We start from the raw sequence: 13,616 nt of genomic DNA on the forward strand, positions 1-13,616 counted from the left end.
CCAAAAAGCAAAATAATAATAATAATAATAATAATAATAATAATAATAATAATTTTCTCTTCTGTGTGAGTAGATTTCTTCTTCCCCTGTCCTTCTCTGTCTGCCCCCACCCCTAACACACACAGCAGCTCCCTTTTATTTTCTTGGTCCTGTACTTAACCCACTGGATGTCTTTCTTCTTTCCAGAACATGATGATTCTGTCCTAGCATCCAATTCCACTGAGAATGTACTTGGGATTGCTTTCCCTACAACCTATGTTGTAAGTCACACTCATCAGCAACACAGTTAATCCCCTGTGTCTCTAATTGAAAAGCATCATGATTGGATTACATCATTTGCAGGGTCCATTCTGACCCTAAGAATCTGAGAGATCAACACATCTTGGGAAACTGGACCAAGAAGGCCAGCGGAACTGCCTGAACTGACAAGATGGAAAAACATTGTCGCAAGACTGAGTCTATAGTGCCCTCTCGTGACCATTTGGCTACACTGAGCTCCGTTTTCTTCAGGATAGGTATGCAGTTGATCAAATTCTGAAATGTGCATCTCTAGCCATAACATACCTCATACCACGCAGAAAATTCTTTATTTTGATTTCTGTTTTGTGCTTTTTAGGATTGTTGCCACTTCATAGAGCAACTCAGAGGGCGACTATCCTGGGGAGTTCACTTCTGGAAACTGACTCAGTGAATTTACACCAGAGTTCATTTGTGCTCATCTTCTGGGTGAGAAAAAAGGAGGTCTAAAGATGTGTGGGAAATAGTCCTCTAACTTCAGCGGTTCTTTTAAGGATTATATTTCTGAATAACCGCCAGACCTTTGGGCTTCACTCCTGTCCCAGCTTCTCTTTGGCAATGCTGACATCCTAGACCTGAGGTGGGATCTAGATTCAATCCTAGAATCTAGTTTGGTGAAGCCCTGGCTTTGTCTCTAGTGTGACCTCCCAGACTTCCCATCTGTTCCCTATTCTTCTCTATGAAGGCACGTGCCCATGAGTGCACACACACACACACACACACACACACACACACTCACAGAAGGAAAGACCAGCCCATGCTGATCAAGGTTTCTTTGTGTGTGAGGGAGAGGGGGGAGACCTAAGTGGTATTCCAGAGACCTGGGGACCCCAAATGATTCTTGGCCAACCAGGCTATCAGTTCAGGGCAAGGGCCCAAGGACGTGATGCTGCATATCCCTGTAGTGCTGACGACTTTCGGGCCAAGCCAGCAGTGCTGGCAGCCTCTGGGATGCATCTGGCAGTGTTCAAGAGACCTCCAGGGATGTACATGATGATGCTCAGGTGTCCAAGTGGTGTCAGGAATTGTATTTTTCCCCAGCCTAAAGTTTCAGTTTTCAACCAAAAGTAAGAGGGAGGCTGAGTTCAGAAAGTTCTATTTTCTGCCACAGGGGGTGAGATGGGGGGTTGGGGGGAGGGATGCTGGGAGCATTGGAGGTGGGTAATGGGCACTGGTAGAGGGATGGGTACTCAATCATTGTATAACTGAAACCCAAGCACCAAAATGTGTAAGTCTACAACTGTACCTCCTGGTGTTTCACTAATAAAAATTTTTTAAAAGTTCCTTTTTCTTTTTTCTTTTCTTTTTTCATTTTAAAGCAATACATTTATTTAATTCTTCCCCAAATGACTTTTTAAAATTGAATCAGCATGAGATAGAGCATTACAAAATTGTTCATGATCGCATTTTAGTCATACAATGTTCCAGCACCCATCCCTCCACCAGTGTAATTTCCCAGGATCAGTGTGCCCAGTTTCCCTCCTACCCTTCAAGCCACCCCCAACCTCCCACCCTAGCCTGCCTCTATGGAAGGCACCTCTCTTCTTTCACTCTTTCTCACGACAGGCATTATGGTCTTTGATACAGATGCTGAAAGATTATCATGTATATTCTTTTACCTGCCTTCAAGACTTAGTTCTTGTCCAGAGTGATCATTTCCAACTAGTATTGTCTTTTTGCTTTTTGGGTCACAGCCAGTGATACACAGGGGTTACTCCTGGCTCTGCACTCAGGAATTACTCCTGGAGGTGCTCAGGGGACCATATGGGATGCTGGGAATGGAACCCCCGTCAGCCGTGTGCAAAGCAAATGCCCTACCCACTGGGTTATCACTCCAGCCCCACAACTAGTATTGTCATAGTGGATTCTCCTCTATCTTAACTACCATTCATCTCCCACACCATTGACCAACCAGTGCCTAGTCCTCCTGGCCCCTTTTATCCTGTCATTGGGTGTTAAGCATCATACCATTTTTTTAAAATATATCCCACAGAAAATTACCTTAATGAAATTTCCAACAGTTCCTTTTCCTTATGGAGTTGCCAGCAATAATAGTGTTTAATTTGCTTTAGCTTGTTTTTTTTTTTTTGGGGGGGGGGATTTCGGGGACTATGCTCATTTGTGCTCAGGGGCAATCTCTGGCTCTGTGCTCAAGAGTGACCATAAGTCAGTACGTGGAGGAAACCAAAGGGATGCTGGGTATTTGAACAGGGATCAGCAGGGTGCAAGACAAATGCCTAAACTCCTGTACTCTTTCTCTCCAGCTCAACAATACCAGTATTTAGTGTGAAATCTGGTACCTATCTCTCTCTCTCTCTTTCTCTCTCTCTCTCTCTCTCTCTCTCTCTCTCTCTCTCTCTCTCTCTCTCTCTCTCCCTCCCTTCCCCAACCCCCTCTCTTTCCCTGAAAGACCTTTGGAGCAGGACCAGCTTTACATCACTGAGGTCAATTTGGATATGGCCCTTGGATAAGGAGAGACATGATGGGGCAGTGTCCAGTGGAGTTCATGGAGAATGTCTGTTGTGCTTTCTGAGAGTGGCCAAGTAGAAGCTGACCCCTGAAGTCAGGAGCCCACAAGGTGAGAGGCCATTTTAAGTGTCTACTGGAGCCCTACTCTGCCTCTCCATCAGTGTGGAGTCTTGTCCATTCTGGAGTCTGGGACAAACCTCATATCTCTTTCAAATCACTCCAACTTTGCATTCAGACACCCGACTATGGTGGGAAAGGAAAGGGGACTCTGTTGTCAGTCGTGTGGGGTTCTGAGCATTTGGAAATCTGCCAAGCTGTGTTCATGCCTGAGCCACACTCCCAGTGCTGATGTGAACCTTCACTCCGCTTTCTGCTCCATTTCATCTTCACATCAGTTGCAAGGAGCAGGCAAGACTCTCATGCCCACTCACGGCGAGAAAAATCTGGCACACAAGAGTTGAAGAAATATTACACCATCACAGAACTGGCAAGTGGCCAGTTGATGAGATTGTGACATTCCTAGAATTGCCTTGCCCCTTGGCATGGAAGACAGAACTTATGACCCATCTGGCCAGGTAGCCACCAGGCTGCATTCCAAGCTTCCTTACATCTACCCCCTACAGATAACAAGAGGCCAGACCAAGCATACCAGTCCCACTGTTCTTTGTTGCCTTTCCATCCAAGACAACTTAAAATCCCACTTAGCCTCTCCCCTTGGGCAGCTCTACCCCAACCTCACAGAGTTCAGTACATAGGGTCCCCATTACCTCCCCCAAGCACACCCTAAGAAAACGTCTCATTTCTTTAACTTTACTTGTCTCCATCCCTCTGCCTGTGCCAGGTGAGGTCAGCAACCTTTTCTATCAGAATCAACTATATGATCCAGAGAGATCATGTTGCCCGCTGCCAACCCCGGTTTCATCCCCAGCACAACATATGGTCCCAGGAGCATTGCCAGGAGTGATCCCTGAGCCCATAGCCAGATGTAAGTCCTGAGCACTGCTGAGTGTGACCCCCCATGTCAAAAAGAAGAATGAAATAAAATCCAATCAAGGGCCCTGGAGGGAGCTCGATGGTAGAGCTCCTGCCTTGAAAACCTGAGGCCAGCAGAGCCACAAACTAATCCACTGCACTGTGTCCCTGGCCTGCAAGTGAGCCCAGCTGCATGACTGCTTGAGATGATCAGGGCTACAACAAGTGTGGCCCCCCCCACCGAGCACACTGCAACCAAAAGTGTGGGAACACTGCAATCAAATGTGTGATACAGAGTGGAGTCACCAAAACAACAGCAAAGTTGAGAAATCAAGCAATGAATTAAAACCCGAGATCTGAATCCTGAAGCTCTAACACAGCTGCCTCCTCTCCTCCCCCAGATGCTAGTAAGCACAACCCAGGGCCGGCAGGGGGTCAGGGGAGTGCCATGCACGCGGCCCACCCGGTTTGATCCTGCCACTGATGTAGGTAAGCCCCACTGGTGACTTATATAACGTGGGGAGGAGAAAGACGGTCACTTTCTCCCCATCCGCTTCTGCCACTCGGGACCCACTTTGTCTCACCTCACAGAAAAGAATTTCAGGAGTAGACAAACAGTAAAGTAAAAGATTTTATTTGTAGGTTTTGAAGGGAAGGAGGAAGAGGAAGTGGGAGAGAGTGGAGAGTAATGTGCTCAAGAGAGAACCCGGGCTTCAGAGAGAGCCCCTACACACATCCCAGCATTCGACATGAAAGCATGAAAGTTACACATCTCACGAGGGGAGATGCCAGCGACATGTGTGCTCAGGCACCACCTGTGCTCTGCCACAAGGGCACAAGAAGCATGGGAACTCAGGCAGCATATGTGCGCCCTTCCTTTGTTCAAGGTGGCCTTTACAGGGTTTCTCCAACCTGCCCCCAAGTGGGGCCCCTACCTAGGTCAAAGTCTGTTGCTAAGGTGGCCGCCTAGGGGGTGAAGTTGGGAGTAGTGATGGTCTTCTTTGAAATTTCTGTCCTGGCCTTTTGTTCCTGCTGGAGCTTCTGTTGGAGGGGGATTCAGCCTCCTCAGGGTTCATTGCTAGCTCCAGGTGAGGGTCTTATCAGGCCTTAGTTCCTGTTTTCTGTAAGCTTGGCCTTTGCAACTTCAGAGCTATTACTTCCCAGGAAATTTACTGCCATTGCCTGTGGAGGGGACCTTCCCCATCTGCCTTCCTGCCTACAACACCACCAGTAGTTCCCAACTATTGCAGGGTGAAGCTCTGGAGGCGCCTAGCACCCCAGGAGGGACCCTGATGGCCCTGCGGTGCCTTCAGGGTGACTTGTATGATCCCAGCACCTCTGGGTCCAGGCAAAACTGCATCCACCGGCCCTTGCACTGAACCACCCGAACCACCTGTCTGGTTGCCTGAGACTCACAGGAGGGACCTTTAGTCCTCCTGATCATGACTTGGCAGAACACCCTCCCCCACAAAAGCCACACAAGATCCAAAACCACAGCCACGGAGGGGCAGGAGAGATAATACAGTGGACATGGCTGACTAATTTTCAATCTCTATCCCCCCCCCCACCATAGTCCCCTAAGCCCCAAAAGGAATGACCTCTGAGCAGAGAGCAGAAGTAAGCCCTGAGCCTGCCAGGTGTGTCCTTAAAACCAAACCAAATCAAACAAAACAACCCAGAGATGTGGAAACTCCTTTGTTACAGTAATAAAGATACTTCCCCCTCAACCAGGGGCTGCCTCTCTCTCTGCACAGTATGGGGCTTTGTAATGATTGAAAAGACAGGAAAACAGCAAGTCTAAAACACAGTTAGATGGACCGTTTTCCTCAAGGGTAATTTCCAAGAGAAGAACAGCTGATTAGCTCCTTCTGATTTGTGGGAGCCGCCAGGGAGAGCCTGGTGTGCTGCTAAACTGGGCCACCTGGGGGCGCAGGCGTCTCTGCTGGAGATGGGCTGCTCGGCACGCTGAGCGATGCTGCCCCCTGCAGTTGAGAAGGACCTTCCCTTTCTTCTTTCCTGAACAATGATAACCATCCCAGAAATAAACAGAAATGGAAGGAGCAGATAGTTATTTCAACAGATCGCCTCATAGGCTAAGCGGGTACTTCGTGGAGATCAGTGCCAATGTTCCAAGCATGCTTTTGCTTAGAGCGTTTCTTTCTTTTTTTTTTTATTAGTGAAACACCATGAGGTACAGTTGTAGACTTACAAATTTTGGTGCTTGGGTTTCAGTTATACAATGATCAAGTACCCATCCCACCACCAGTGCCTATTCTCCATCCTCACCAATCCCAGTATCCCTCCTACCCACCTCCCATCCCCCCATCCCACCCTGCCTCTGTGGCAGGGCACTCCCTTTTGTTCTCTCTCTCCTTTTGGGTACTGTGGTTTGCAAAAGAGGCATTGGGTGGCAATCATGTTCGGTCCATAGTCTACTTTCAGCATGCATCTCCCATCCTGGGCGGATCTTCCCAACACTCTTTATTTGGTGCTCCCTTTTCTATCTGAGCTGCCTTTACCCCTAGAGTTTGCGGCTGGCCTCGAAGTCATGGAATGAACCTCCCGGTATTTATCACAGCTATTCTTGGGTGTTAGTCGCTTAGAACATTTCTTCACGCCTGAGTGCAGGGCTAGTTCAGGGCAGTCGAGTAGACCACCAGCTTCTGGTCACTGCCACAGCCACACACCATTATTTCCCACCAGATCTTGAAATCACCTTCCTTGAACTACTTGGCCGTTGGTTCACACATCCCCCACCCCCACCCCACCCCTGCCGTTGTCCGAGGAGAAAACCTTTCCATGAAGAACAGATGTCAGTGGGCCCCATAGGTGACTTATGTGAAGCGGGGAGGAGAAAGATGGCCATTTTCTCCCTGTCCGCCTCCACCACCTGGGACCCAGGATTACTGGGTTCTTGTCTCATATCCCAGAAAAGAATTTCAGGAGTAGACGAGCAGTGAAATTACAGTTTTTATTTGGAGGTTTTGAAGGGAAGGAGGGCGAGAAAGTGGAAGACAGTGGAGAGTAACCTGCTCAAGAGAGATTCCGGGCTTCTCCAAGGGCAGAGAGAGCCCCTACACACATCCCAGCATTAGACATGAAAGCATGAAAGCACACATCTCAAGAGGGGAGATGTGGGCAACACATGTGCTTGGGTGCCACATGTGCTTGGCCACGTGGGCACAAGCAGCACATGGGCTCAGGCAGCATATGTGCACCCTTCCTTTGTTCGAGGTGGCCTTTACAGGGTTTCTCCAACCTGCCCCCATGTGGGGGCTTCTACCTAGGTCAAAGTCCATTACTAAGGTTACCCAGGGGAGTTGGGAATGGTGATGGTCTTCTTTAAAATTCCTTTCCTGGATCTTTGTTCTTGCAGGAGCTTCTTCGGGTCTGTTGCTGGGGCCAGGTGAGGCCTTAGTTCCTGTTTTTCTGTTTTCTGCAAGGTTGGCTTTTGCCACTGCCTTGGGAAGGGAACTTCCTTGTCTACCTGCCTACATCAGAACTGTGCAGGCTCTGCCTCTTCACCTCTCCCCGTGACTGATTGCATCTGAGAAAGATTCCGACTCCTTAGCGTGGCCTTGGCAGCCTGCACGATTCGGCCCCTTTCTGCCCTCTGATCCTCATTGATATGCTCCTGTTATTGATGTAGGTGGACTGCATGGGTGCTCACGTGAGTCGTGAAGAGGGAAAGAGGGTCACCTTCTCCCACTTCACCTCTGCCACCCGGGTCCACTGGAAAGACTTGGACTGGTAAAGTCTGTAATAAGTCGCTGCTCGGCTCGGGCCCAAGGCTGCCACCCCACCAGGTGGCCGTCCAGCCACACCTGAAGTCCGTTTGGTCTGCCAGGCACGGGAGTTGATCCCTGCTACCCAATTTCTCGGGGACCCACGGACTCAGTCTGGAGCAAGGATTTGCTCTTTGCAGAAAAGGAGAAACTAGTCCCAGGCCTTACCCAGGGTTGTCGGGGTTCTTTTCTTGCCTCTCAGAAAAGAATTTCAGGAGTAGACAAGCAGTGAAGTAAAAGATTTTATTTGGAGGTTTTTTTGAAGGTGTGTAGGGGAAATGAGTAAGGGCAAGAGAAGAGAGAGAGAGAGAGAGAGAGAGAGAGAGAGAGAGAGAGAGAGAGAGAGAGAGAAATGCGTTCAAGAAAGAACACGAGCTTCTCCAAGGGCAGAGAGAGCCTTGAATGGGCTTTTGGGTTGGGTTTTATAGGTTCTTCTGGGGTTGTCTTGGTCTGGACCGCTTTTGAGTCTTCTCTGGGCTGAAGCACTAAAGTTGATTGGATTAAACGATGCAGATGTGTCTGAGGGCTCTCCTGGTGAGGTGTCAACTTTCCTTAGGGTCTGCTGAAGGTCTTATCGGTCTTGTTTCCTTCCCAAAATTTTGTTGGTCTGAATTTCTTTGTTGAGGGCCTTTCCCTGTCTACCTGCCTACATAATTATGACCTTTCTTGTTTTGAATCAAAGCAGACTTGTTGGTACCTTTTGCACTTGCCATTCTTGCTGCCCAAAGAGGCTCTTGCTTAAAATCTTTGTGTGTCTGTCTGCTCTTTGTTAGATCGAAACTCAGGGCCAATATCACTTTCCCCAGGAAACATTCTCTGCCCACTGATTCGAACACATAAAACCTTAATCTCTAGCACAGAATAGACACAGAGTGAATATTTCTCTGCTCTCTCTCTCCTTTTACCAGAAAACATAGGCATGACTGTCTGAATCCCGTACCTGCCCCAAGCTCCGAGGGTTGCCCCAAACTGAATGAACCCAATACCCTGCCAGCATCTATTGGGACCGCAGAGGGAAATGGGATAAACGGATGAGTTTGGCTGTACCAATGCAAGGCTGAATTCTTTATGATAAAAAGACCTCAAGTGAGCCTCCAAGGACTTCAGGAAAGGAATTAGGCCAAGTCAAGAATTCAGGTCCATCCATAGCCCCCAAACATACATACATGTACACACACACACACACACACACACACACACACACACACACTCTTCCCAAAGAGTCCCCACCATGCCTGGTCCTTCAATGCCACCATAAACCCACATTCATGAAAATAAACACTTCCATATAATCAAGATAATCTTGCTCACTCTTGTCATGTGAAGGGTCAGAGTGAAGTTTCAGGCACAAATACCACAAAGCAAAAGGCCTTGAGAATAGTGAATCCTCATCTTAATGTCCTCATTCGAGTAGCACCATGTGTCATTCAGGTCACACTCGAGGACACTGTCTCATGGCAGAGTCTCAGGACAGCTCAACCCAATCACTAAGGCTGAGACAGGCTAATGGGTCACAATGAGCGCACCATGTTTCTGAGCTTTTCAGCAAAGACAAAGCAGCTTGTACTTGCATTTTAGATTCTGATCGTCTCTGAATGAACAGAATTCCTCAGTTATTTTCTCTTCCCCCCCCCCCCCCAGGTCCTCATTTATCTTGATCAGTAATATATTCACTTCATGACAGGTTGGTGCCAGATTACACTAAATCAGAATTTAATATACATGAACTCTGCTCTCAGTTTAGAGACTGTTGATGGGAGCAGTTGCCAGGACTGAACAAATACACTGATTGTAACATGTGCTAAATGCTACAATGGAAGAATGATTGATGTTGAATTGGAAATAAGCAGATGTCCCACGGAGATGGAGACGTTCCAGGAGACTCACTTCCAGTGTGACAGGAGAGACAGCAGAAAACTACTGTAAAAACAAAGGACCAACTCCTGTGTCTGAAGACAAACAGAGGGGCCTTGAGGTGATGACCCAGGCAGTGTGTGGTTACCAACTTCCTGATAAACAGAGAACACTGGGGGTTTGGGTTTTTGTTTTGAGCCACACCCAGGAGTGCTGAGGTAGAGGTGTTACTCCTGGTTCTGTGCTCAGGGGTCCCTCCTGATGGCATTTGGGGAGCATGTGATGCCAGATATCAAGCCTGAGCCCACGATAGGCGAAGCCGTGCTCATGTTCTTTCTCTTTGTTTGCAGTGCTGGAAATCAAACCCAGGTTTTTATTTCTTTGGCTTTTGCAATACACCTGCCTGTGTTTAGGGGTTACTTCTGTCACTGGTGGTGGTCGGGGGATGCTGAAGATAAACTCTGATTGACTGCACGCAAGGCAAGTGCCCTAGCCACTGTACTATCTCTCTGACCCCCTCAAACCCAGGTTTTATGTGTGCAAGGCACATGCTTTACTGAACCATATCTCCACCCCTAAAGAGAGGTCTTTGGAAAATAATTTCCAGTCAGCTACAGGCTATGCTCTGTGACTAGAACCCTGACCCAGTCCATGTTTCTCCTCATTAAGACCAAAATACATATCAATGTATACAGCCCCTGATCACATCATTGGATGCTGATGATATACATGGGGTCTGAGTAAGCATGCAGCCTGTGTTGGCAGGTTTAATATTTTTATTTGAAGTGTGGTGCTCATTCCCACCCTCTTAGGCATATTCCTCCACTTCATCCATTAGAAACCTGAGGAGGGTGTTCCCAGAACCTCCGGAAGAAAGCAGAGTCACACAGAGGCTATGGGTCACCTGGAGAGTCCAGCTTGTGATTGGGACCTAAGGGGACAGGGTGGGGTGGTGGTGGTCCCATTGGATGGAGCCTTTCACCTGTGAGTTCTGACACTAACGGCAGGCACACAGCTCCAGAATTGAATTAAACTGTGAGACCCTTAAGAAAGAGAAAATTATAGGGCACCCAGCAGGTGTTCCAGAAAATTGCTCATTGTGGGTTAGAAAACAACCTGGGCTGGGTAGATAATACAGGGGTTAAGGCACTTGCCGTGCACATGGGCTGGTCCTAGTTTGAATCTCCGGCACTGCTTATGGTCTCGCAAGCACCAGCATGAATGATGCCTTCAACAAAGAGCTAAGAGCAAAGCCTGAGCACTGCTGGATGGGGCCCCAAGCCCCGAAACAAAACAAGCTTGATAGCACTTTTTCTGTTGGTTGAGGAACAGTGCTTGTCCTTCCAGTGGTGCTGATCACCCCATAACTCTCCCAAATCCTGCCAGTGGGAGGCACACTCCTCTCTCAGGGACACTGTAAATAATCATCACAGACTCTGGGTAAAACAACAGGCTCTCTCTGCTCTGAATACTTGAGGTCAAGGACCAGAGTCTCCAAGGGGCTGGTCCCTTTGCAGGCTCTCAGGAGAATCTATTCCAGGCCTCACTTTTGGCTTCTAACAGCTGATGGCAATCTTTAGCATCCCTGGCTTGCACATGCCTCATGCCAATCTCTGCCTCTTCCTTTACGTGGCCTTCTCCCAGAGACTTTCATGTCCAAATTTCCTTCTTCTTATAAGGACACAATCATCAGACCAGGGTCCACCCTAATCTAGTCTGACCTCATCTTAACTCTGTCTGGAAAGAACCACTTCCAAAGAAGGTCACAGTCACAGGAATCAGGAGTCTAGGGCATAATTCAACCCACAGCAGTAGTTATTTTCCAAATTCTCACTTTACAGTCTGCAAACTGACACTCAGAGAACAGCATGCTCAAAATACAAATACTAGGCAATTTAATACTAACCAACTGGTTTTTAAATTTGTGTAGACCTGATTATTATTACTGTATTATTACTGTGCACTGAGGCCATGTTTGTGCCTGTCTCTCTGCTGGATACTTTATTTTTATTTCTTTCTGTTTGGTGGCTATATCCCTAGATGCTTAGGAGTTATTCCTAGCTCTTCACTCAGGAATTACTCCTGGTGGTACTTGGGAGACCATATGGGGGTCAAATCTGGGCTGATAAAGTGGGCTGATCCCATTTTGAATCTCTGACACTGCCTATGGTCCTCCGAGCACCAGAAAGAGTGAGCCTTTCAACAAAGAGTCAAGCGTAAGCCTCAAGCACTGCTGGATGGGGCCCCTCCCTACCAAGTGTTCTATCTCTCTAGCCCCCATTTTTATGTCTAATCTTCATGTGCTCTATACATCTTAAATATCCTACCCCAACTCCCCCCTTCCACCCGCTTTTTTCCCCCCACTTTTCAGCAACACTCTGCAGTGCTTTGGGCTAACTCCTAGTTCTGTGATCAGGGACCACTCCTGGTAGGGATCAGAAAACCTCATGTGGTACCAGGATTCAAATCAGAATTGGCTGCATGCAAGGCAAATGAATTAACCCCGTACTGTCTCTCCAAACTTACCACTCATTTTATAAAGACATTGAGAGAATTTAAGTAGTTGGCCCAGAGTTGAGCGAGCAGATCAAATCATAGCAGATCTGGGAAAGAAGTCAGTCATTCTCAAGTCAGTTCACCAAAGTGGATGGCTCGTCTCTTCTTGAGTTGTGTCCCCAAAACAACCCATTACCTGCAACTGAGACTTAAGCATGACTGAAAGGACTTGTGATGGGAGTGTCCCCAAGAAGTGTAGAAAGGCAGAGAATGAATGGTCGAGCCCACAGCTCTGCCCCCGAGTGACTCACGGTGCGTACAGGTCTAGCTAGGAAGAGCAAGCTTTCATCTTCCTCCTGGTAGCCTAAGAGGAGTTCAACAGAGAAACCATACAGAGGGCAATCCCTTTAGAGAGAAGTATGTGTTGCAAAAAGGAAAGACTTCCTGAAAGCTTCCCCAGTTTCTCAGGCCTACTCTGTTTTAACTGGTCCCTTCTGGGAAGGAGTTTCCACTTTCACCAAGTCTCAGTGAAATGCACAGAGAGTCGGTTGGTCTGTTTTTTATTCATTCTTGGAACTACAAGATATAGTCTTGCATACAGTCAACCCAAGTTCAATCTCTGGCACCCCATTTGATGACCTGAGCCCCATCAGGAATGATAGCTGGGCAGAAAGCCAGGAGTAAGCCCTGAGCACCACAGGGTGTGATCCAAAAGACAAAAAAAATAAATTGGTTTATTTTCCCCCATTCTGCAAAATTTGAAAATGTCACTTCTTGAGGCAGTTGAGCAGCCTCCCTTGACAGCAAAGACGTGTCTCACACTCACACTCATCCAGGTCCTTCCAACATGGCCACCCTAGAGACAGGGCACTTAGTGCAGTACAGAAACCCTGGTAACTTCCTGCCATCCACCCGTGCAAGGATTCGAGAAACATGAGGCACAAGGTCACTAACGAAAGTCTGACTAGCTCTACAGGCCTCTTGAGAGTTACCATGGTTTGGGTCAGACTGTCTCAGAAGGAGACAACAGAAGAAGCAGGGGTGGAACATGGCTTTAGAAGCAGGTAGACAGACTCAAGTGACAGCCCCAGTTCTACCATGATCTCTGTGGGAATCCAGGTGAGTTAATTTTCCCCCCTCAATGAGACCTTACCAAGCTGCTCTAAAATACCACCCGGATCCTTGTTTCCTAACAGGGTATTGGGAAAGAGCTTTAAACAATTGTGTGTGTGGTCTTGGAGATCAAACCCAGGCCTTCATACATGTGAAGTATCAGTTCCACCATCAAACCACATCCCTGGCCCACAGCACTGTTTTCAATTTCGTTTTATCTATCTTGCCCCATATGCATGAATTTCTGTCTAGAAGAGTGCCGGCTTAAACTACTAAAATGTTAAGTACAGCTCTGGAGGACACTTTGGGGACGGGAAAAAAAATTGACATGAAATTGATAGGAAATGAAGCAGATTCTAAGAAACTCTAATTTCTTTCATGCACTTAAAGTTATCCCACAGAAGAAACAGAAAGTCACAATCACGCATGGGATGAGATGGCGCTCAGGGTGACCTGCACCATGCTGCTGCCTGCTGTTTGGGAAGTTCGTCCACAGTGGGTTTCATTCGGGCATGTTTATTCTGGAGGGTCTAACACCCATGGTCCAGACCAAAATGGTTCCAGGAAGAAACCCAGCACCAGGGTCCCTTTCTCAAGTAGTATGGGAGGTAGCAGAAAATAATGAGCTCA

This window comes from Sorex fumeus, unplaced genomic scaffold (genome assembly GCF_029834395.1).
Source record: "Sorex fumeus unplaced genomic scaffold, SorFum_2.1 ptg000008l, whole genome shotgun sequence".
Classification (NCBI taxonomy): domain Eukaryota; kingdom Metazoa; phylum Chordata; class Mammalia; order Eulipotyphla; family Soricidae; genus Sorex; species Sorex fumeus.